Source organism: Diprion similis, chromosome 10 (assembly GCF_021155765.1).
Source record: "Diprion similis isolate iyDipSimi1 chromosome 10, iyDipSimi1.1, whole genome shotgun sequence".
Classification (NCBI taxonomy): domain Eukaryota; kingdom Metazoa; phylum Arthropoda; class Insecta; order Hymenoptera; family Diprionidae; genus Diprion; species Diprion similis.
Genome location: NC_060114.1, coordinates 669246 through 693269, shown reverse-complemented (window position 1 = coordinate 693269; position 24024 = coordinate 669246).

Here is a 24024-nt window from a genome sequence, read left to right as displayed (position 1 = left end):
GTGTAACTGAGGTAAACAAGGCATTTGCTGCCTTGAGAGTGTACGTAGTGAATGTGTTTGTGTGGTTGTGTGTGTGGGTTTGTTTTGAGAATTTTAGGAAACAGTTCACGTGTGATTTCGAGCTTTCTCTTATGAATTCGGTGAGAATGCTGAACAGTTGTTTTTCATTAACTGACTTTCAAGAGGGTAATCCGATGGCTCTCAAATCATTAAATTGTACTTCCAACGCAACATTATCCGTAAAGTCAATCTTATCCTGTCGGCTGTACGTACTACCGTTACCAAAAGTTACTCATAGTTGAGATCTGCTATTCCGCATAAAAGGAAGTTGAAGCGAGTATAGTCACACCTTCCACTGTTGCACATTTATTTGATTTCAAGAAGTGAAATCTAACTATGTTGTTACCTGTTTGAAAGGTGAAGTTGAAAAAGTTGAAGAGGCTGTTCAAAAGGAAATACCAGGTTTGTAGGCGCCTAGAATAAAAAGAATACCGAAAACGGTAATCGAAAGTAGTATAGCAAGAGGATAACCCAAGAATTTGTTTGTACGCATTCATAATTGAACATAAAGATCACTTCGTCGCAGACCATAATCTTCCTTCTCATATGAAAATATTTTTTCGGGAATATTAAGAGTTACAAGTGCGCGTGATAAGTTTTTATTATTGTTAAGTGAAAAGCGTGTCAGCCCAAAAAGTACAGATGCGTGGCTTTGGAATTTGATTTACATGTCAATAAAAGTTAATGATTGGTTGCAAAATCTTCCGAAAGCTTTGAGTCTTCTGCGTCCAATGATCCTTTGCTCATTTTTGAGAAAAATTATCAACGCTAGCTATTACCATCGATATGTCGGAAACGTATTTTTGTTCGCAGAGCTATCCGAAAAATCTGAGAAACATCAGAAACCTGTACCCTAGATATTACTCAAACCTCGACTCAAACTAATGCAATTTAAAATTTTGATAAATCTCGAAAGACTTAACTTACAGGAGTTTAGATGTGCAAATACATGATTTTGGAAGTGAAGCATGGCATGGGTGAAGCAAGACAAAAACTATAGTCCAAAATTTGCAATGAAATTGAAACTATGTAATTAGCCCCTGAACCCAGTAAGTCGTGCCGGCGGGCGCATCAGCTGACACCACGGTATCGTCACATACAATGTATGCATTTACACAATGGGCATAAATCCCTGACTGAAGATAAACATACCTATAGATATACATAGGTATATCTTCATCATAGTTCTCTACAAGTATGTAGATCTATTCCACCTGTCAAAAATATGCTTTTATTCCATACTCCGACAATCCAGTTTATAACTCCTTCTTCATCGAGTTCTACTCCTTTTATTCCCTAAGTTCTAATTACTCTGTTAGTATCGATTCCAACATTTATGAATCGTCCGAATCAATTTAAAGTAGTTTTCTCCGTTGATACTACTTATTTTTCTGACCGCTCATTCCCTGCGTAGAGAATTAGAGAGTAGAGACGTGTAATTACGCGTAGGTGACGAGTTCGTCTAGTTCAAGGTCTAGTTCAACCCGTGCGTTCGACAGCCGCTCGTCAGAACTAGTTCACTACCCCTAAAACACAAATCGAATTATGAATTTATCGATTTGTGAATTGTTAAATTTTACGGGCTAAAAGTCGTTTTTACATACAAAGTACAGATTAGCGTTGATAGGCAAGCCAGTACCTACTTGAATGTAGAAGCAAAGTGTCAATTTTCACTACCCCTAAAACACAAATCGAATTATGAATTTATCGATTTGTGAATTGTGTGACGAGGGGTGAGCCTCGCACCTATTAGGGGAGAGCGGAGGGAGACGAGAGACGGGAGGGAAAGAGTTCACGCGTCTGAGTCGTGGAGAACAAATATCCGACGTATATTTTCTTGTCCCCCGAAGGGCCTTCAAAACTAAATTACACAGCGTGGTCCCACGTGGCGGCCGGTCACGCCCCGGCCGATTAGCGTGTATTTAAATCTAATTCCTTAAAACTACGGATGATGTATAAATGATGGTGTGGTTGAGAGGGTGTGTGTGTGAGTGTGTGGGTATATGTGGGGGTGTGTGTGGAAGGGGGAGATCTGGGGAGGGTGCCGTGGTGCGATGCAGTGACGGGAGGAGGGGGCGATTAGCGTGGGGGTTGCACAGAGGAGCAAATACGGATCAGCTGACCTTTTTTCTAACGTGGCGGTGGCTTCGTCGGTGCTTCCGTCTTGGCCGGCGGTTGTCACAAGAGTGACTTCTCCGGCCGGCCTGGCGCGTCTTCGGGTGCGCCCGGGCCGGTTCGGCATTGTTCGGCCCCGCTCCGCGGGTGTGGGGCTTATTGTGACGTGCACGCGGGGTGCAACGTCACAACTCCCCCCTCCCCACACGGGGCGAGGCCTATAGGGTGAGCGGGAAGGGTGGTGTGGTCGTGTGGGTTTTTTTTTTTTTTTTTTTGTTTTGGTTTTCGTGTTGGGTTTCGATGTTAGTGCGTGTCTGTTGCTTCTCCTTGTGCCTTTTTGTGTGTTTGTTCTGGATGTCGTTGTTGGTTGAATGTCTGTTGTTTCTCCACGTGCCTTTTTGTGTGTTTGTTCTGGATGTCGTTGTTGGTTGAATGTTTGTTGTTTCTCCTCGTGCCTTTTTGGGTGTCGTTCCGTTTGTCTGTCGCTCTGCCAATCTGTGGGATGGGTTAAGGGATGATGAGTAGTGTGTTACTTGGTGTGTTTGTGTGTGTGTTTGATGTGTGTGTGTGTTCTTATTCTAGTTAGGTTTATTCTATACCTATTATTCTTTCTCTTAATTCTACTGTTTGCCTTAAATCTACTTGGTGTTTTCTTAAATCTAATTTGTCCTGTCTTAATCCTAATTTGTGTCGTGCTAGATCTACTAATACTTGTTTTTCTATTCTTAGTGCTCTTGTTCTATTTTTACTTTGTACTTTCGATTTCTGTCTTATCACATTTTTGTTACTTTTTGTTTTGCTGTGTGTTTTCTGTTTACTTATTGTTACGTAAATGTGTACTTAAATTTTCGTGTTGGTTCCCCGGTTTGTGGCGTCGTTCTCTGCGTTTTCTGGGTTGCGTCTGCGTGTTTTCTTCGTCTGTGTTTCTTCTCTGTGTTGACCTGTTGTGTTGCGCTGCACCCGGTGTGTGGTCTGTTGCGTTTAGTGGCTGGCTTGTGTTCTCTTTTTCTCGCCCCGTCTGTCGTCTCGTCTCCGGTCTGTCTTTTGGTCTGTCTACGTACAGTTCTTAACAAAGCAAAAAAAAGGGCGGTCCTTGTGTTGTGTGTATGGCTGTGTGTGTGTATGTGTATGTGTGTGCGGCTCTATGTGTGTTGTTTAAATTTTTGTCTTATCGTTTTCCGCGTTTCCGGTCCTGTTTCTTCTTTTGTAATTGTTTCTTTTTCATCTGTCTTTTTCGTTTTGGTGTGTTTGGTCGTTTTGTCGCGTTGTCTGTGTGTGTCCTGACTTCTATTACCGTGCCTGTGTCGGAGTCGGTGTTTGTCGTGTCCGTTTCTGTGTCCGTGGTGGTAGGGTGGGCGGGGTCGTATGCGTTTAGGGTTTGTAATGTGCGTTTAGGGTTTGTGATGTGCGTTTAGGGTTTGTAATGTGCGTCTAGCCTGTCGTGTGTAGTGTGTCTTGATTTTTTGTGTTGTTGGAAAGGGTGGGTAGTCCCTTGACCTTTGTCTCGTGTGTGTCATCTGTAGGGTTTTTGGTGTGGTGGCGTATCGTGTATGGTGTTGTGTGTTTGTTCCGGTGGTTTGTGTGTTTTTGGGTGTGTATCCGGTGTGTGGTGGTCGTTCGTTGGTGGGTGCTGGTTGTAGTCCGTAAATAGTCATGGCTGTGTCGTATGTCGGTCTTTGTGTTTGGTGTGTGGGTGTCTGGTTGTGTGTTCGTGTCTGTTTCACCCACGTGTATAGTTTTTCCGCCTCGTCCAGTGCTCTTTCTACCCGGTCTCTGAGCCTTTGTGTCGGTGATGGTGTTCGTGTGCGGGTACTTGGGTTGTGTGCTGTGTTTGTGTTGAGTTTCGTGGTGGTGTCTGTGTGCTTGCATGCGTTTTCGTGTGCGTGTAATTTTTCTTTGCGGACCAGTCCGCCGCATTTGCTGCAAGTGGCCGCGCCACTGGGATTTGTTTTTTGTGTGTGTTCTGTTGTTGTTTTTGTTGCTTGTGTGGTGTGTGTAGGTTTGCTTGTGAGTGTTTGTGCGTATGTGCTTGGGGTTGTAGTTTGTGTCGGTGTCGTGGTTGTGATGGATGATGTGTGTGTGTTCGTGTGTGTTTGTGTGTGTTTGGCCGGGGTGGGCAGTGGTGTGCGTCGTGTGGTGGTGGTGGGTGGTGTGTGTGTGGTTGTGAGTGGTTGTGTGTATTCGGCCGGGGTGGGCAGTAGTGTGCGTCGTTTGGTGGTGATGAGTGGTGTGTGTGTGGTTGTGGGTGGTTGTGTGTATTCGGCCGGGGTGGGCAGTAGTGTGCGTCGTGTTGTGGTGGTGCTGGGTGTTGTTTGTGTGCCTGTGCTGTCTATACCGTCTGGTCCGTATCTGTGTAGGTGTGGTGGTTGTCCTGGTGTCTGTAGTAGCGGTATGTGTGGTGTCTGTCGTGTTCGTCTGTCCGGGGGGTATGCCATCCGGGGGGTGATTCCGGATGGCCCGGCTTCCTCGTGTTCTTTCTCCATTTTCTTGTTTTACCTGTCGGATCGTAATGTGTGTGTTAGGTTCTTATTTAGCTTGGTTATGTATATAGTTTTAAATTGTCTATGTGCCATTTTCCTGCACTTTTGCCGCTTTCTGATTTTAGTTCGTATATTGTTGGTGAAATTTTGTTTGTGATTATAAATGGCCCTGTGAAGCGTTTCTTTAGTTTAGCTGCAACTCTATCTGCTCCGGATGAGAGCGTGTGATTTCTTTTTAGTACTCTATCTCCTACCTTAAATTCGATATTACGTCTACGTTGTTGTAATAGTGTGCTTGTTTTTCGTTTGCTTCCACCAGGTGTCTTTGTACTTCCTCGCGGAGCGTCTGTAATCGTCTTAAATGATCTGTCCATTTGTCTGTTTCCTGTGCTTCTATTTCCCTATCATCTTCTAACTGTTTTTTCATGCATTGCGTTGGGTTTAATTCCCTGCCTAGATTGAGGAATACTGGTGTGTGTTTGGTTGACGTGTGTGTACATGTGTTTAGTGCGAATTGTAGGTCTTGTAGGTGTGCGTCCCATTCGCGGTGGTCATTGTCTATGTATGCCTGAATCATTGTTTTGATTGTACGATTTACTCGTTCTACCGAGTTTGCTTGAGCGTGATATGGGGGTATTGTGGTGTGTCTGATGTTGAATTTTTGTGTGAGTTCGCGGACTAGTTTGTTGATGTATGGTGTACCGTTGTCTGTTAATAGGATGCGTGGCGTTCCCCAGCGTGATATTACGTGAGAGTGGAGTGCGCGTTCTACTGTTTGTGCATTTGCTTTCTTCATCGGCGTCATCTCTACCCATTTTGTGTACAAGTCCTGAAATACTGTTATGTATTGGTTTTTGTTTTTTGAAAGTGGTAATGGTCCCATTATATCCGATGCTACCACTGTGCACGGTTCCTCAATTATTCTTAGTCCCATGAGTCCTGCCGGTTTTGCTTGTATGATTTTTGTCCGTTGGCAAGTTCCGCATTTGCGTACGTGGTTGACTATGTCGCGGTACATGCCGGGCCAGTAGTATTCTTTTGCTACGCGTTGGTATGTCTTTTCTATCCCTAAATGTCCTGCTTGCGGTGTATTGTGGTTTTCGTGTAATATTTGTGTGATATTGTTTTTTGGTATTACTAATTTCCATGGATTTGTGTCGGGTAAAAGGTTTGAGTGTAGTGGATCTGGTCTATGGAAGTATAGGTTGTTGTCGCGGATTCGCCATGCTTCGTTTTTCTCTGGTCGTGTTTGTACTTGTGCTTTTTTGTATGTGTACCATTTGTCTGTGTTGTCTATTATTGCGTGTGTGGTTTCTTCGTGTTCGTGTAGTCGTGATAGTGCGTCGGGTACGTGGTGCATAGCTCCTTTTCTATGTTCCGACTCGAAGTCGTATTCTAAAAGCTCTAGTGCCCATCTCGCTAGTCGTCCGGTCGGGTTTTTTAGTTCCCTGAGCCATTTTAGCGCTGCGTGGTCTGTGATGACCCGGAATTTGTATCCTTCTACGTACGGTCTAAATTTTTTGATGGCCCATACGACGGCTAAGCATTCCCTCTCCGTTGTCGAGTATTTGCGCTCCGCCTCGCTTAACGCTCGGCTGGCGTATGCGATGACATGTTCTTCGTCATCGAGGGTTTGCGTTAGCACGGCGCCGAGGCCTGTACCGCTTGCGTCTGTTTGTAGTGTGAATGTTTGTGTGTAATCTGGACATGTGAGTGTGGGTGGCGTGCTGAGTTTATGTTTGATTGTGTCTAATGCGTGTTGTTGTTCTTTTCCCCATTCCCATTTCTGTTCTTCTTTCAGTAATCGGGTTAAGGGCTCGATTATTTCCGCGAAGTTTGGGATGAAGCGTCTGTACCACGAAGCCATGCCTATGATTCTCCGTACCTGTTTCATTGTTTTTGGTTGTGGGTAGTCTGTTATTGGTTGTGTTTTGTCTGGGTCTACGTGCAGGCCGTGTTTGTCTATGATGTATCCCAGGTATTTAACTTGTGAGCACCCGAATTCACACTTTCCTGGGTTTATTGTTAATCCTGCTTTTGTTATTCTGTCGAGTATGTGTGCGAGTCTGTGTATGTGTTCCTCGTATGTTTGTGTGACTATAATGATGTCGTCTAGGTATGCGAATGCATATGGTTCCGCGTCCGCACCTATTAGTTTATCGAGTAGTCTTTGGAATGTCGCGGGTGCGCCTGATAGGCCGTATGGCATTCGTTTAAATTGGAATAACCCTTTTCCCGGTACTGTGAATGCTGTTATGTGTTTGCTGTTCTCGTCTAATGGTATTTGGAAGTATGCTTGGCTCAAGTCTATTTTTGAGATGTATTGTGCTTGTCGTAATTTGTCTAGTATTGCTGTCATGTATGGTAACGGGTATGCATCTTTCCGGGATACTAAGTTCACTTTTCTGAAGTCTAGGCAGAATCTGTATGTATTATTCAGTTTTTTTATCATAACTATTGGACTTGACCATTCGCTGTTCGAGGGCTCTATTACGTCCTCTCTCAGCATTTTTTCTACCTCCTTGTAAATTGCTTCCCGTATTTTCGGTGATACCATGTAATATCGTTGTTTTATCGGTGCGTGTCCTTGTGTGTCTATTTTGTGTTTGATTAAGTGAGTGAGGCCTAGTTGTCCCGGCGGTGTGATGATTTTCTCGTGTATTATTGATTGTAGTTGTGTGTGTTGTGTTTGTGTGAGCTCCTGTATGCCGGCGCATGCTTGTGTTTTTGGTGGTTGTGCGTGACTTTGCGTTGAGTGTGTTTGTGTGTACCGGTTCGGGTCCGGTAGGGAGTCTGGTGTAGGTAATAGTGCTTTTCTTGTTTTATTTTTTTCTTCCGGTTTTCCCTGCGTGTGGATTTGTGTTGGGTGCGGTTGTGTGTATAAATTTGGATTCGGCGGGAAATTCGGTGTGGGTAATAATGCTTTTCTTGTTTTATTTTTTTCTTCCGGTTTTCCCTGCGTGTGGATTTGTGTTGAGTTTGTTCGCGATCTCCGTGCGGTTAGTATTTTTCTTGGTTCTGTTTGTGTCTTTTTTATTTTTGCTTCCGCCTGTTGTAATTTTTCCGCGGCTTTCGCTTGTTTTGTGTGTGTTTGTGATGCTTGGTCGTGGGTGATTGGTTGTGGGGTGTGTGTTTGTGTTGCCTGTTCTCGTGTGGTTGTTTCGATTGGTGTTGGTAAATTCTGTGGGTTGTGTGTGATGTTGTATTTTAATTCTGGTTGCTCCGCTATTGACCATGTATTTTTTTCATAATTAATTATCATGCCAAACTCTGTTAACGCATCTACGCCGAGAATGCATGGTTCTGCGAGTGTCGTTACGGTGCCGAAATGTATGAGTTTTGTGACCTTGCCGATTCGCAATGGCAGCATTGTAGCTCCGCTTATAGGTGTTTTGGAGCCGTTCGCTGTGCTCAGTGTTCTGTTCGGTGTGTCGTATATGTCTATTTGTGCTTTGTGTATTAGTTTGATGGTTTCCGCGCCTGCATATGAGTGAGATGAGCCTGTGTCTATTAACGCGTTGAATTCGAAGCCTATCATATCCACTCGCACGTGAAATCTAGGGGTCATGTGTGTTATTGTGTAATGTGTATGTTGTGTAATCGGGTGTGTTGGTGTTGTTGTTTCCGGGAGCTACCTCCACCCTGTTTAGGTGTTCCCTTATTCGTTTCCCTGGTTTTGAGTGTAGGGGCATTCTCGTCTGAAATGTCCTGTTTGGTTGCAGTTAAAGCATCTGCTTATTGCTGTGTTTGTATTTGTCTGTGGTTGGATGTGTTGGTACGGTGGTCTGTACTGTGTTTGGCGGTTCGTTGGCAGGTTGTAGGTTAACGCTGGTGGTATGTTTGGTGTGGGTAATAATGCTGCTCGTGTTTGTATGTGTGTTGCTATCCGTGGTGTGAATGTGTTTGTGTTTTGGTATGCTGCTGTGTAGTTTTGTTGGCGGGAGCTTGGTGTTTGCGATCTGATCGTTTGTTGTCTGGTGTTTTCCCATTCTACGTTTGATTCCCACATTTTCGCCGCGTTTTCTAGTTGGTCGAAGTTTGCGAAGTCGTATGGTTTTATATAAGTTTTGTATTCTATTCTCATGTTTCGGTATGCTATGTCCAGTTGCTTGTGTATTGGGTATGGGGGTATGAGTTGTGTAAATAGTGTTCTTATTGCGATGAGATATGGTGTGATTTTTTGGAATTGTCCCTGCATGTAATTTCTTATTTCGTGTTCTAGTCTGTCTCTGTATTGTGAGTCCTGGAATGTGTATAGTAGTTCGATCTCGAATTGCGCACGTGTTTGCCATTTTCCGCGGTTTAAGCGGTACCAGTTTTTCGCATCTCCGTCTAAGATCGGGGTTCAATTGTCTATTAGTTGTCTGTCCGTCATGTCGTATCCTGTCTGTAATTCTCTTAGGTTTTCTATGAATTCGTATGCGTTTTCGTTTGTTCGCCCTGCGTATGACATTTTCCACGTTTGTATGATTGCATTGGTATTGTTGACTGCTGTGTGTTATTCATGCTCGTGTTGTATGTGTTTATTGTTTGGTTCGTCAAAGTCTATCCGGTTGCGAATTCCTGCTAGGTTCAGGTTGTTTGTGCCCATAAATGTATCCGCGCCTATTGTTGGGTGTGTTAGTCTGTTTTGTGGCTGGATGGTTCTGTTGCTGAGTTCGTGTAGTGGTGAGATTCTTAGTGTTTGTGTGAGGTCTATTGGTTCGATTCGTCTCGGTTGTATCTGTGTGCTGTGCAGTGAATCGCTAATCGGTTCATTTATAGGTGCATCTAATAGGCTTAACTCGTGGTTCATTATCAATTTCCGTCGTTTCGAAATGGTTCGTGAACTTGCATACGCTGATAATATGGGTATTGTGTGTGCGTCATCTCGCCTGTGTTGTGGGTTTCGCGCGCGTCGCCGTGTACCGTATTGTTTTGGTTCCGCGCCCGAGTGTGTGTGTCTGTGTCGTCGGGTGCCGAGCCGTGCGACATGCTGTGTCTTCTATAAGACATTGTTTTGTTTTGATTCTATGTGTTAGTGTATACGTGTGATTTTAACTGTTCCTTTTCAAATATCTCGAATATTCTCGTCGTGCTTCTAATTTGTTAGACTGATTAATTTGTGTATTGTGTCGTTTCTCGTCTCGATTTTTGGGACTTAATGTGGGTGATTTACGTTGGGCGCCAATTTGTGACGAGGGGTGAGCCTCGCACCTATTAGGGGAGAGCGGAGGGAGACGAGAGACGGGGGAGAAAGAGTTCACGCGTCTGAGTCGTGGAGAACAAATATCGGACGTATATTTTCTTGTCCCCCGAGGGGCCTTAAAAACTAAATTACACAGCGTGGTCCCACGTGGCGGCCGGTCACGCCCCGGCCGATTAGCGTGTACTTAAATCTAATTCCTTAAAACTACGGATGATGTATAAATGATGGTGTGGTTGAGAGGGTGTGTGTGTGAGTGTGTGGGTTGTGGGGGTATGTGTGGAAGGGGGAGATCTGGGGAGGGTGCCGTGGTGCGATGCAGTGACGGGAGGAGGGGGCGATTAGCGTGGGGGTTGCACAGAGGAGCAAATACGGATCAGCTGACCTTTTTTCTAACGTGGCGGTGGCTTCGTCGGTGCTTCCGTCTTGGCCGGCGGTTGTCACAAGAGTGACTTCTCCGGCCAGCCCGGCGCGTCTTCGGGTGCGCCCGGGCCGGTTCGGCATTGTTCGGCCCCGCTCCGCGGGTTTGGGGCTTATTGTGACGTGCACGCGGGGTGCAACGTCACAATTGTTCAATTTTACGGGCCAAAAGTCGTTTTTACATAGAAAGTACAGATTAGCGTTGATAGGCAAGCCAGTACCTACTTGAATGTAGAAGCAAAGTATAAATTTTGAGATATTTTTTATTTCTTGATTCAAAAAAATTTGATGTGATTATTTTTTTGTACTCCAATAAATTGAAGTAGGATTTATTTTTATTTTTCAGAATTATTTCTCACTTTTTATTTCGAAAAATTCTAATGGGAATTTATTTTCATTCTCTTTATTCGGAACATTGGATCATGAATCAGTTCTCCTCTTTATATAAAATTCAATTAAAAATTAAATCTTCTTCTTCAATGGGGAAATTCGTATTATTACGATTACTTTCAATTTTTTAATTCAAAAACTCGAAGTAGGAATTTTTTTTCGAAGTTTTTGATTTTATTAGAGTAATTAAAGATAAACGGTGTTGACCGTAACTTCTAGTTTAAAACTAAAGAATAACCTGTCACTGTTACGTCTTATTATGTAGTTATGTCAAAAACGTACAGGTACCGAGCTGCAAGTCGATGCATTTGCCGGCCCAAGTATAGTGAAAGGTTTGAGGCAGCGACTGGGCGAAAATACTACACAGCAGTGGCCAGACTGATTATGAGTGAAGGGGTGAGCGGCACAGCGATGGGTGTTACGACTCTCTTCACCTTTTCTGTGAGGCGCATCTCGAGCGCGCGTGTATCACATCGGGGAGAGGGGCCGAGTGTGCACAAAGTGAGGTATCTGGTATATTATACCAGCCCGATTCAATTTCTTTTGAACGGAGGCCAAATACCTTATTTTTGGATCAATTTTCGCGATATTTGCACTCGAGCGCCCTTCCGTTATTCAATATGAACATATCTTCCGAAGAAGATAAGTATTTTACATGCGCAGTGCTTTTCAGTAAAATCGCTATGAACTAAATAGTATTAATTTTTACTCTATTCTTTCAAATATTCAGCTTCGTCTGATAGTTTCATTCGATCCCGATCATAAAATGATTTGTTGAAAGTAGAAGACTCTTGAAGCTTCCGAAAGGTCTTACGACATTTTCTGTATCCTTTTTTGACAGAGATATTGTAATTCAAAGACTGCACGTGTCCAAACTTTTTGCATCGACTTTTGACGCATTCATTCGAGCGATAAACTGTTGAGCATGAAACCATCCGTATGTAATTGGCGATAATTGATGAGAATTCGATTATAAATAATCCGAAAAAACCATCTCTAGGTAATATCAGTCCTTTAGTTTTTTATGTCCAATTTAAAATTGTAATTAATTTATATGACGTTTCAGAAAAGTTTTATGAGTGAAAAGAGGGATTGACGAACATTAAATTACGTTCAATTGCTTTACTCTACTTCGGCAAAACCTTATATATTTGAATACTATTTGTCATTGTCACCATTTGTGTGTGCATACTTGGATTGCATGTTCCAGCAATTGGATTAATGCTATAATTTCTTTCTCTCAGACTTTCAACATACAACTAGCAATTGTCTACCGAATTGGTCAATGAATGATTTTCATTAGCTTTTATTCATAATAATTTACCAATTTCACTTATTCGAAAAAATATTTACACTTAGTATTTTTGTGTAGAATGGTCTGCGTTTTCCGCTGCAAACAAATTATATTTTTGAAAAACCACGTAAATCTAGCGTAAGTTAAAAAATTAGTTTTCTACGTCAGCTGCATCTCCGTCGGCAATGAAGTCATTAGCCTTGACTGAAGACTATATATTCAGTCAACGGTATGGGTTATGTAATAAACATATGTACACAAATTACATAAGGTACATATAGGAACAACCATTTATTTTTATCCTTTGTTTAACTTCGTCGACTCATTCTCCCATTATTTGCATCAAAAAAAGTTTCTAACTCTATTCCTTTTAAACCAGGTGTATGTTTATTGTGCATCTACTTAGATAATATTATTTTTATCGCTCCGATGGAGTTGGATTATCATTGCTGAATTTGGCTCAAATGAATTTGCATAGATAAAAAGCATGCGGCGTCCATACGGGGTTATATTAAAATTTCAGTCCGTTCTCGTTCTTCATTCCATAGGCATAATAATATTCGACTCTGCATTGTCTGGATATACGCGGTGAGCGACGGTAACATCAGTTCTTGTCACCTTTGCGTACCGACCGCCTAGCGACTTGAGTTGCGGGTGCAGGGTAGACGCAGAGGGCGCCACTTGACGATGAATTTTTCTCGTTCATATTCGGTTACGAAAAGTCCCATAAGGTTATAAGTCTTTATATATCCTCAGTCAACGTATTCAGTGTGTCCTTCGCGAATAAATATTAGTAAAGTATCTGAAACTCCGTGATAAGTGTTCGTTAGTCATTCACTATGACTAAGATAAGGAAAATGTTACGGGAAAGTAAGAAAAAGGGCCAGGATTGGAGAAATTTGGCGCTTATCAGCGAGAGAGGTTGAGGTAAACAGAATGGCATGAAGTTTGTTTACACAGACTTGATTGTTTTCATTTTCAGACCGACTAAGTAACATGCACGTTTTATTAATTCAGAACACCCTATTTTCCTAACAATCTCTTCGAATTGTTATTTACCGTCCGTTTCTCAATATGTATTTTGTTAACCTTTTCTTCCGAAAATCATTTTCCATCTTTCGTCCACTCACAATTACGAACTTATTCATGACTTTTACCGTACACTGATCTACCTAACTGACTATTTGAGGATTATATTAGGTATCTACTTGCCAAGGTCAATGCACAATACACTATTCAACTGAAAATATGACATGCTGTCGAAGACATTGTTGCAGCGTCAAGTTTCAATGCCAGCTACGTCCGCTACATTTACGTACATTTACGTTTCGAAATGAGCCAATTATTCAGCTCCGTGAAACCTGAGACTTGACTCCTAAATCAGTTTTGTTAATTGGAAAGAAAAAAAATTTAATGAGCTAGCACTGTCCTTTTCGAACAGGTGTGTTACTGTTTTATTCTCCAATAGCAATATATTTTTGCCTAAAATATCGTAAATTTGACTTGCAAGTGGCGGATGGAAAAAAAATAATTTTTTTTACGTATACTACAATTGCGTGAAAAAATAAAAGATTTTCTACTGAAAAATATTACTGTCATATGCCCCGCGATTACCCAATAAATAGGTTTTTCAAAGCTAAAATAACGAACATTTTTCGGCCAATACTGAACAAAATTTTGTAAATAGAAGTAAAAAACCTATCTGAAACAACAACCACCTGGGGTCAGGATTCAAATCAGACCGGCTCCAATCTTTTGTGCAGACTTGTCAATCGGTTACATAATATATGGTCAATGTAGAATTACTGCGAGCCAAATGATCAACGAAGAATTGGTCGCGGAATATATGCCAACCGAAGACACGATAACAGATAATGTTATCGAGTTTGACGAGGTTCGTAAATATTCAATTAAAAAAAGTTTGAAAGTTCATTTTGGCGTTCGGTATTTTATGGCTTATATAGGTTTGAGAATACAAAAGAATCGATCAATTTCTAGCGCTGAATAAATCTAACATGACAACTAATAAAAAAAGCTTCCCACCTAGTCACCTAGATTTATGTGAGAACTATTGGTGTGATGAACAAATATGACCCAAAGAAAACTATTGTTAAATATCAAAACTGTTGAACAAGTACTACATTTGTGTGACACGATTTTCAATGTCCAATACAGCTACCTGTATCCATTCAAAATAAGAAGTAAAAATAACGATCGATCTTCCGAAGATCAATCTTTTGCAACCGATTTTTTGGATGAATCGATTTTTCCAGAATCAATTCGAATCGATCTTGAGAATCAATCTTTTGCTTGAGATCGCCTATACCTAGTATATTTAGTCATGAATTAGCTAATTGCTGTTGCGGGTCATTTTTCTTGTAATTTTTTTCACCTTACTGCAACAAGTTATGCAATAGCTATCTTGAAAACTCGATATTATTAGCCATGATTATTCAATGATTTGTGTAACTTATTATTCGCATAATTGATATATACTTGAACCAAATTATATGTATTAGACTGTATCAAAAAATGGACTATTTTTTTTGTTGAAAAATATACTGAAAATATTGTTCAGGATACCGAAAAAAGGCGCTTGTTAAAATGGGAGCTCTTAATTTTAATACTAAGAAGTGCCTCATCGCGATTTTCTACTTTCCATAAGAATAACATGGCAAAAATGGTTTGCTCCTTGCGATTTTTATAACTAGATAACGACGCGTCGTACACTAAATTCATAAACATGTTTTTGTAGAAAATTGAACGTTCTACAAAAAATGTTTGTTGTCATTTTACGATAAATCTATTTTGTCAAAAGTTATTTGAGGTCAAACATCAACAAAGGACCTCAAATAACTTTTGAAGGAGTAGATTTATCGTAAAATGACAAGAGACCTTTTTTGTAGAACGTTCAATTTCCTACAAAAACATGTTTATGAATTTTCTGTACGACGCGTCGTTATCTAGTTATAAAAATCGCAAGGAGCAAGAACCATTTTTGCCATGTTATTCTTATGGAAAGTAAAAAATCGCGACGTGGCACCTCTAGATATCAATATTAAAATCTGAAATTGTTATGGTATTTCTTTTTCGTCATCTTGAACAATATTTTCAGTATACCATTAGAAAAAAAATACTCCATTTTTTTGATACAGTCTAATATATATATATACCGGGATAATCTCTAGAAACTATATAAGAACTGCGCATGCGCGAATGTAAATCCGCCGTCTGTGCAGTCTGGCCACCGCGAGACCCTGCTGTTAAACTCTGTTGCTGTCGGCGATGTAGTTCACATGCATTTTCGAGGTTAGAATCTCAAGTCATTGAGATAGTCATTCGGAAAGGCTTGGGAAGCATTTGTTATTGAAAATTGATTGTTCAAAGAACGGTCGGAATTCAATGCTGATGCTTTTTGAAAATTCGTTCTATTCGATTAAAACAAGAAATCTGTTCAAATGTTGGGTGCTTGGAAGAAACGAAGCAGGTAGGTGGGGACAATTTATTCAATCATTTTCATTACTTCAGACATTAAGAATAACAATGAAATTTTCTTCTTTCGACAGAAAATGCAGCCAAAATAATAGCATCTCTGCTGTTCGTTGATGTCTTCTCTTCCCATTCAATTCATGACACATGCAGAGATCATCGGCCACTTTTGTTGGTTGGCAAAGGAAGTTGTAGATCTTACGGTTTCTTTCGATTTCAAATCTAATCTAAAAAAATCTAATCCGAAGAGTAAAACTCAGAAGCATTCTGTGACACAAGTTAAAAATCAACATTTTCAAAATGTGCCTCAGTGTCACAATTAACTTGAAGGATAATCATGTTTTAGAGTAATGTTCAGAACATTCATATGAAAATACTGACTTATCGGATTCAACATTGTACCCCTTGTTCCTTTGAAACAAATTAATATCTAATTTTCAACGAAGTTCATGAAAATATTTACTTAAACCTAAATCCAATAGAATATCTTGTTCATAGTGCTCCGAACATCATCCAGTAACATGAATATCCGGAAAGAATCACTCTGTCGCAGAAACCGTTATAAAGTTCTTTGTTTTTAACTTGTGCCAATACATAACTTTTGCATTGCAGATTCCATTTCCAATTTCAGAAAATGAGATTTTTTGTTTCGAACAGTGTTAACATGGGATGCGGAATTAATTGTAATAAATGGAGATTCACAAACTTTCAGTCTCAGTGAAGGACCATTGTAAGAGTATAAAATTGAATCTGGTTTCAAGCTATCAATAAGTTACCGGATAACTCCCTGATAAAGATTCATCATCAAAAAGTTAGCCAGCAAGTAAGTCCTATTGTAGACAAAGTGATCATTTGTAACGTGTACTAGTAAGTGAATGCATTCCTTAGACCTTGCTGGGGTTGAACGAGGCTCAAGCACGGATGATAGCTGCAACTAGCTAGTCAGATGATACTGTCAATTAATATTGACTTCAAAGACATTTTCAACTGAAGTTATCCAACATTTTTAGACTGAGATTGGTTCAGGTTACACATCAAAATTCATCCCTGGAATCTGATTCAACACTTGAAACACTATTCATCTGAATTCAATACCAAGAGAGTAAGAAATAAAATATCAAAACTGCAGAAAATAAAATTTGAAAAATAATGCGGGCCAATAATACTGCTTGAATTATAATGGTGCACGGAATGATTGCTCTGTAAAATTAGTTAGCAGTAATTGTTGAATAACAAACTTATTACCATTGGCTCGATAGATCTAAAATGATCGAATATTCAGACACCATGATCTGGAACGTGTCATGCTCTTTAATTTTGCCACAACTGATGTTCAGAAGGTGGCCATGACCAGAAGAAATTCCCTCGAATACCTTTTGTCTGATGGAACAACGGAACAACCAGGTTCGATGGTTGGAACGGTGGCACTAATCGAGAAACTAGGGTCCTAGCCACCAAAACGCTTTGACCATCAGGTGAGGTATGGTTTTCATCCTATTATGCAAACCTGAAACCTTAAGTCTGTCAGAACAAACGAATTTTATCATTGAATACATGTGAAAATATTGTAATATGCAAATATCATAGAATCAGAAATTTACTTACACGCTTTAACGCCTGACAACTTTAGTCTCACTTCGATGATGGTTGTTTCCCACCTGAAAATATTTAAAGATATTATTATCAAACGAGAGCTTCTAATTGTTTTGGATACCACTAATTTTCAATCAATTGCGACAGAAAAACGAATTGCTACTTTTTGTACTCCTAAGCTTTGTGTTTTGAGATACACCATCTCTTTTATTCCTTGTTACTGATTTTATTTTAATATTTCATGTTCATCGGTACTGATTACTGGCTTCCGGAGCACTGCACTGTAACAAATCTATTTCGGAGCTACCTTCTACTGGGTTTCAACAATCCATTTATTTTAAATTTTATATAAATAAAGAATCTGTTTAAAATAAACAATATTTTTACTTACCTGCCTCAGTTTGTCTAGACTCCCACTCGTTGATGACGTTCCACATTCAATTTCCGATTTCTTCTCTCAATAAATAACTGATCCAATTTCTGTAGCTTTTGATATTTGTTTCTCCATTGGCGCCTTTATTGTGTCGATTAAATATCTTCTAATATCAACTACGGTATTACTGAATGGCACTTTTCTTAGAAAATTCACGATAAGTAGGAATAAATATCAACATAACCTCACTACGCTACTTTACGCGCGAGATATTCACAGCCTTGTCACATTTCGTGTACGTTGGTCCCCTTGGTTAGCTGACGAAAATTACGCCACGGGCCAATTTCGCTAACCAATGAGATTGAATTATTTGGCGCATGCGCAGTTCTTGTATAGTATCAAGAGATTGTCCCGGTATGGTAAGACGTTGATAAATACGGTTTCTTATTTTTGAAATAAATTTTTTTTAAATTACCAATCTCATATCCGATACTTCAATTTCCAGATTGTGATCATTTATGTGTTGAGAAAATATATAACATTCTGTGAAGAAAGTTGAGAAGCAGGAGGCTGTTCGTAGCATTTGATTGAAGCCCTGCAAATATTGAAGAGACCTTATTCTTCAGGTGAGTTTGATGGCATTTTTATCTATCGTTTAGAAATTTCTTCGTTTTTCTTGCAAGTAAATGTTGCGAAAATATGGTTTATTTGTTCCGAAAGGAGTAGAAAAGGTTGAATTTCAAAGCCTATACCTCACTCTTTAGATTGTGGTCTGATTGTAGAAAATAATGTGTAGACCATCGCAATGGAAGTTGAAACGCGAGGAATCGTTCACAGAACTTCGTCAAAACTGGTTGACAGATGTAGCGAAAGGTTTCTTGCAAGGTTGTCATTTCGAAGCAGACCCATCATATTCGTTTAAAATATTGGAAGCCAAGTTTTGTCTGATTGTCAGCTTCACTAAGATCTTTCCTGGAGATTTAAAGAAAAATTAGAAGCAGCGTGTCTCTCTTAATTGTTATCAATAGTTCAATATGAAGCAATTGTCGTCTTTTCCCATGAAAAGCATTCATTTGATTTCGTCAATTATTACGTAACAGAGTCAAAAGGTATAATGAGAACAACTGATAGATATTTTTTTCCTGAACCATCTTACTTTGCATTCTATATCCATCTTCCGTAAAACACTTTGCACGAACTGAAAAACAATATTAATGCAAAATCACCACTTCGGCAGATGTAAATAGTCATTCTAAGTATTGGTAACACTAAAAATCAAACATCGCTTCTAAATCAATGAGGTCAATTTATAAACGAGCAATCGTACAGTATGTAGGTTGTGCAAACGGAATTTCGTATGAAAGAATAGTGTAATAATAGGGTTTCATAATAAATTTAGTAATACGAGTATTATAATAGTGCAAAAGTAGTGTAATACGTTTGTTTTCATTCATCACATATTGAAATTAACGATGCTAACCCAGAGCATTTCAGCGGTCAAAACAAATCCTATGGGAATAATATTGCGGGACACATTGCATAAAAATGTAGTCGTAGGAATATAATAATAAGAGAACAGTAGTAGTGTCACATCCTCGATACCTAACGCCCCTGAATGTTAGCTTCATTTAGCATTACCTAATCAATTCCATGGATTGATATATTCTTCTTACATACTCATAACCATTATAATTTCGTTTTAAGTGACTCTTATATTTTACTTGTAATTTTCGTATGCATTTCATGCATACGGTTTTTTTTTAATCTTCTAACCATTTTGGGAAACATTTATTCTTGTTTATGCTAACCTGATAGTTAAATAATATTAACGACCGTCTGAACGCAAACAGACTTACGTGCACGTACGTACCAGAAGGACCACACCAGAGAACTCTCAATATCACAGGCCTATGGTCAAAGAATTTTTATAATGCCTTTTATGGTTTTCGCTATTTGTTCTGTCTGAACCTAAACCGAACTGTTAAGCATCAAGCAACAGTTCGTCAAGATAAACAAGATAAATAATGAGTTAGAGCCGTTTGAAGTCCATCAGTCACAGCGCATATAGGACCGAGCGCGCGAGCCAAGTGCGAGGCTAGTGTAGTTGAGCCCGATGCAGCGTACGCTAGCCTCGCGCGCCTGGCCCTATCTGCGCACCGTAATTGGTGGACTTCAAACGGCTCTAACTTAAAAACCGTGGCTTCAAAAAAAAATTGCCAAGATAAATTTTAGTCTTATTTTTTCACAAGGAATCCATCAGTGCTCGGTGGTCCCCGGGTACTGAATCACCCTGTATATGATGCAAGTACGGAAATTCTTAGCCGCACTCATGGGAAAGGCTAGAGTGGGGGTAACTAACCCACTATACTGGACCCAGAGAGCAGGGTTAGTTCAGGGCAAATAAGGAGGCCCAAAATATTAATAGAACATACGTAGATCTTTCGTATTGATTCTCTTCCCATAAAAATGGAAGAAACCAATAAGGAAACACGTTAGGAAACTGCACGCTAAATAATGAACTGAGGAGAGCGTTGCAGGAGGCAGAAACTCGGAGTCTACGAAAATCTTTTGACGAGAGAAGTTCACAAAAATCTTTTAACGAGAGCAGTTCTCCGAAAACCTTTAATCAGAGTAGTTCATAAAATCACTTAGAATCAAGACAAGTAAATTATCCTAATAACTGTAAAGAAATTCCGTGCTTCTCATTCTAATTGAATAGTATCATTTTCATTATAATAATCAATCATCATAATTTCATTTTAACTTAAATTGAATAAACCTTATCATTGTGCTTAACCTATATCGTGAGTTAACCAAATTAATTAGCTTCACCATAAGTTTATCAAATTGGAACAGCTAGAAAGTGTGCAGAATAACGAGCTATTTCGAAGTGATAGTAAACAATTAATAGAGAACATATCATTTTCTCAGCCTAAGATAATAACTCAGTTGCCGCCGCCAGAGCAATCGTGCATGAATAGTGTAACACAATTTTTAAACGGCGTGCTTTTAGAAAAGATATAGACAATTTCGCAACTTGTTCCTTATCTAGTACCCGCTAGACACGCAGAGCCGCCCACACAGCCCGAAACAATTCACATCAACTAAAGGTAAGTGAAACTTTTAGTTCAAAAAACTCAATCAAGAGAGGAAAACCTTCGCGTTCATCTCAGGTAAATCGTGTTTAGAAATTTTGCCTTTGTACTAACGTTGAATCATTATGGGAATTAGGGTGTTTCGTTAATTAATAATAGACAACTAAAATCCACCTCATAACAGTAGTACGATTATTCTTATTAAATCATATTTCGATCAACTACGCGTTCATCAAATACAACATACAGTAAAGAAGACAACATACAGAAAAGTTTACACTGAAAGAAATTTACATGGAACTCAACAATAATTCTGCTTGTATCAGCTAGAATTTCTGCTTCGTACAGTGACAGCCAGAAATATGCATGTAATACGTATACGATTCTGGGTGGGCTCAGATAGCTGAAGCAATAATTCCAAGATGAGGGCATCAGACATTTTTTGTGTAGCTCATTTCAGCAAACCAAATATAGTATCGTTCAACATACAAAGTTTCGCTGTGGTAGCACTACACATTTAGGCCGTGAAAACTTTGAGCATTGCTTTAAGTCAGTATATTGTATAGCTGTCTAATTTATACAAGGTTCAACATGGCTCTGACAGGTATACTGAACTGTTGAATCGAACCTTGATTCTAATTCATCCAGATAAAAGATATAGCTGTTTCAGCTGTATTGCTTTGCCTGGTGGAACGACGGTTCGAGTTCATATGAATAACTGCTATATGGCTCTTATCCGAATGCTTGTATGCCTGGTATATTCGTGGTGACTGTAATCACCATACACGTCCAACTATATTTTGCTCAATCGAAAAAACATATCTTCGTTTGATTAACTGATTTATTTTATATGGTTGCAAAATTTACAAGTTGTTACTTATATGAATATAGGTATATATGTTTATGCTTGAACGGAATTATATACATTCATTTCATACGACTGTAAAATTTACAAGTTCCTGCTATTCTAAATATAAATATACTGCAGGTTCACGCCTAAACAGTAATAGACATTGGTGTATGATCATACAGCCACATGATACAGATATACATATCATATGTATTAATAGCGTATAATGCAGGTTGCTTCGTAGATGAATGTTATATTTTGTGAGAGTTCATAGATAATGACGTGGAACAATAAACTGTTGACCATACATTTTTATTATGTGAAATGGCGTATGGTGCGTCAGATGTTCTAAACTCACGCATTCGCTGCGCAAGTTATAATAAAGAATTTGATAAGCGAATAAATGACTGGAAAACTGAGTGTCCAGTAGATTGTATATGAACAACGTCTCATCAGTTTCTGTCGCTATAATGTATTTGATAATACCAAATAATGGTAAGCCATAATCATCTCCTACACATATAGACATACCCGGTTTGTAAGTAGCGCCAAATTTTTCAACCCGTTTTACGCAAAGAATTTTTTTATTTTTAGGAATTTCTATATTATCCTCAAATTCAAGAGGTAAATCGTCCAGAATGACATGGTCGCCCGGACCATAGCTGCATAAGTTAGAGAATATGTTCCGAGACATGAGTTTTGCAGCTAATTTTAACTGACTTTTGATCGAAACTGTCAAAAAAGATGTTCCCGATTCCGCGATGTCCTTGGTCCGACCGTCACAGTTTTTGGCATTACACTGATGCAACCGAAGAGATGCAGCTTTGAGTGAGTGTCACGTGGCGTAGTATAGGATGCCTGACCATACGTATGGCCCAGACAGCTATGCTGTTTTCTTGTGCTTCATATACCGCTGGTTCGGCTATGCGTACAGTTAGGTCTACACTCTTGCGCGGGACTTAAGGATATGTATGGCTGATTTGACTATATTTGTATCGTTGGATCAGCTAGATATACACGAAAATCAGACATTTATTTAGCCAGATCAACTATATAAGGGGCGCCGAGGTTCAGATACGATTATAGCTAAATTGGGTTGATACCTGTTGAGTTATATGGAATATGCATCGGTCGTAAAAACATGTATAGATGGATCAGCTTGACGAATGCTTACTATTGCACGTGGTATATACCTCGAGTAACAGTGACAGTCTTTTTCGATTCATTCAAACACGCCACCAAATTTTTTTTTTTTTTTTTTTTTTTTTTATTTAAGCATTTAAAACCCTTATAAGGGTTTATATCTGCATACAAAAGTTTAGTTTACAATAGTCTTACAATAGTTGGTGTAGTTGTTATACTTATTTGTATTGAGTTTTGACAATTTATACTTCAAGGTTACATTTATTTATAAAGCATTGGACATAGATGCAGGCGCTCAAGTTAGGTTTGTAAATAATTGATTCAATATTCAGTGGGGGGCGTAAGTTACACTTCGATAGATTGCTGTAGAACCTTATCCTTTGTTGGTCACGCAGTTTGCATTGCCACAGTACGTGGTTAATGTTTTGTTCAAATTCACCACAATCGCAATTTGGATTGTCTATAACGTTTATGCGAAAAAGGGAGGCGCGTAGGTGGTAGTGGTTCGCTCTGCAACGATTTATCGTGACTATACATTCTCTTGAGAGATCTTTGTTGTGGAACCAGGGTTTGCAGTTTTCACGGAAATAGTGTGTGAAGTATTGTATGCCTTTGGTTTGGGCTTGTTTTTTAATGACGTTATTTGTTTGTATGTAAGCGTTTTGTTTGAAAATACCAAGGAGATCGGTGTGTGGAATTTGTGAGAAATTTATCAGTGTTTTTTTTTGTTGCCGATTTAGCTAGTGCATCAGCTTTTTCGTTTCCTTCGATTCCAATGTGGGAAGGTATCCAAAAGCATTGTATTGTTTTGTGCGGGTTTCGAGTAACGAATATGTCGGATTTGTACTTGATTTGGAAGATAAGGGGTTTTGTGGAAGTAATTGGTGTAGGACTAGCAATACTTTGAAGAGAACTGAGGAAGTCAGAAAAGATGTTAACATCTTCGTCTGTGCAGGAAAGTGCTATATCCATTGATTGGTTTAGGGCAGTGCATTCGGCGGTGTACACTGAGGCATGTTTGATCAAGCTTTTTTGTAAATGTACGTTCTTTTCTGGGCAGAAGCAGGTAGCGCCTACCAGGGAATTGTCATGAGATTTGCTGCCATCGGTATAAATTGAGCAAGCTTTATTTTCGTTTGGGTATTCCTGGAAAATAGCTTTGGGATTTGCGCTTGTTTTTAATTGCGTACCTAGTTCGGTGTTGACGGGAATCGATTGGGTAACAATATCGTATTCGTAATTGTATATGTTAAGGTTGCTTGAGACTTCAATGCAATCTGAATATTCGTTAACTGTTTCGATGCATTCAGTAATGATTCTTTTTCGTTTTCTATTGCTTGGAGTGTGGTAGTTTACAGTGCTGTACATCAAGGATTTCTTATTAGATAGAACTGTGGCAACGTAGCGATTGCCTAAAAGTTTTGCACGCTCAATTATTGTGGGAAGTTTGGACTCAGCTAGAAGAACATTAGTAGGTGTGCTTTTGCGATATCCTAGGGCGGCTCTAATGGCTGCATACTGAATTTTTTCAATTTTG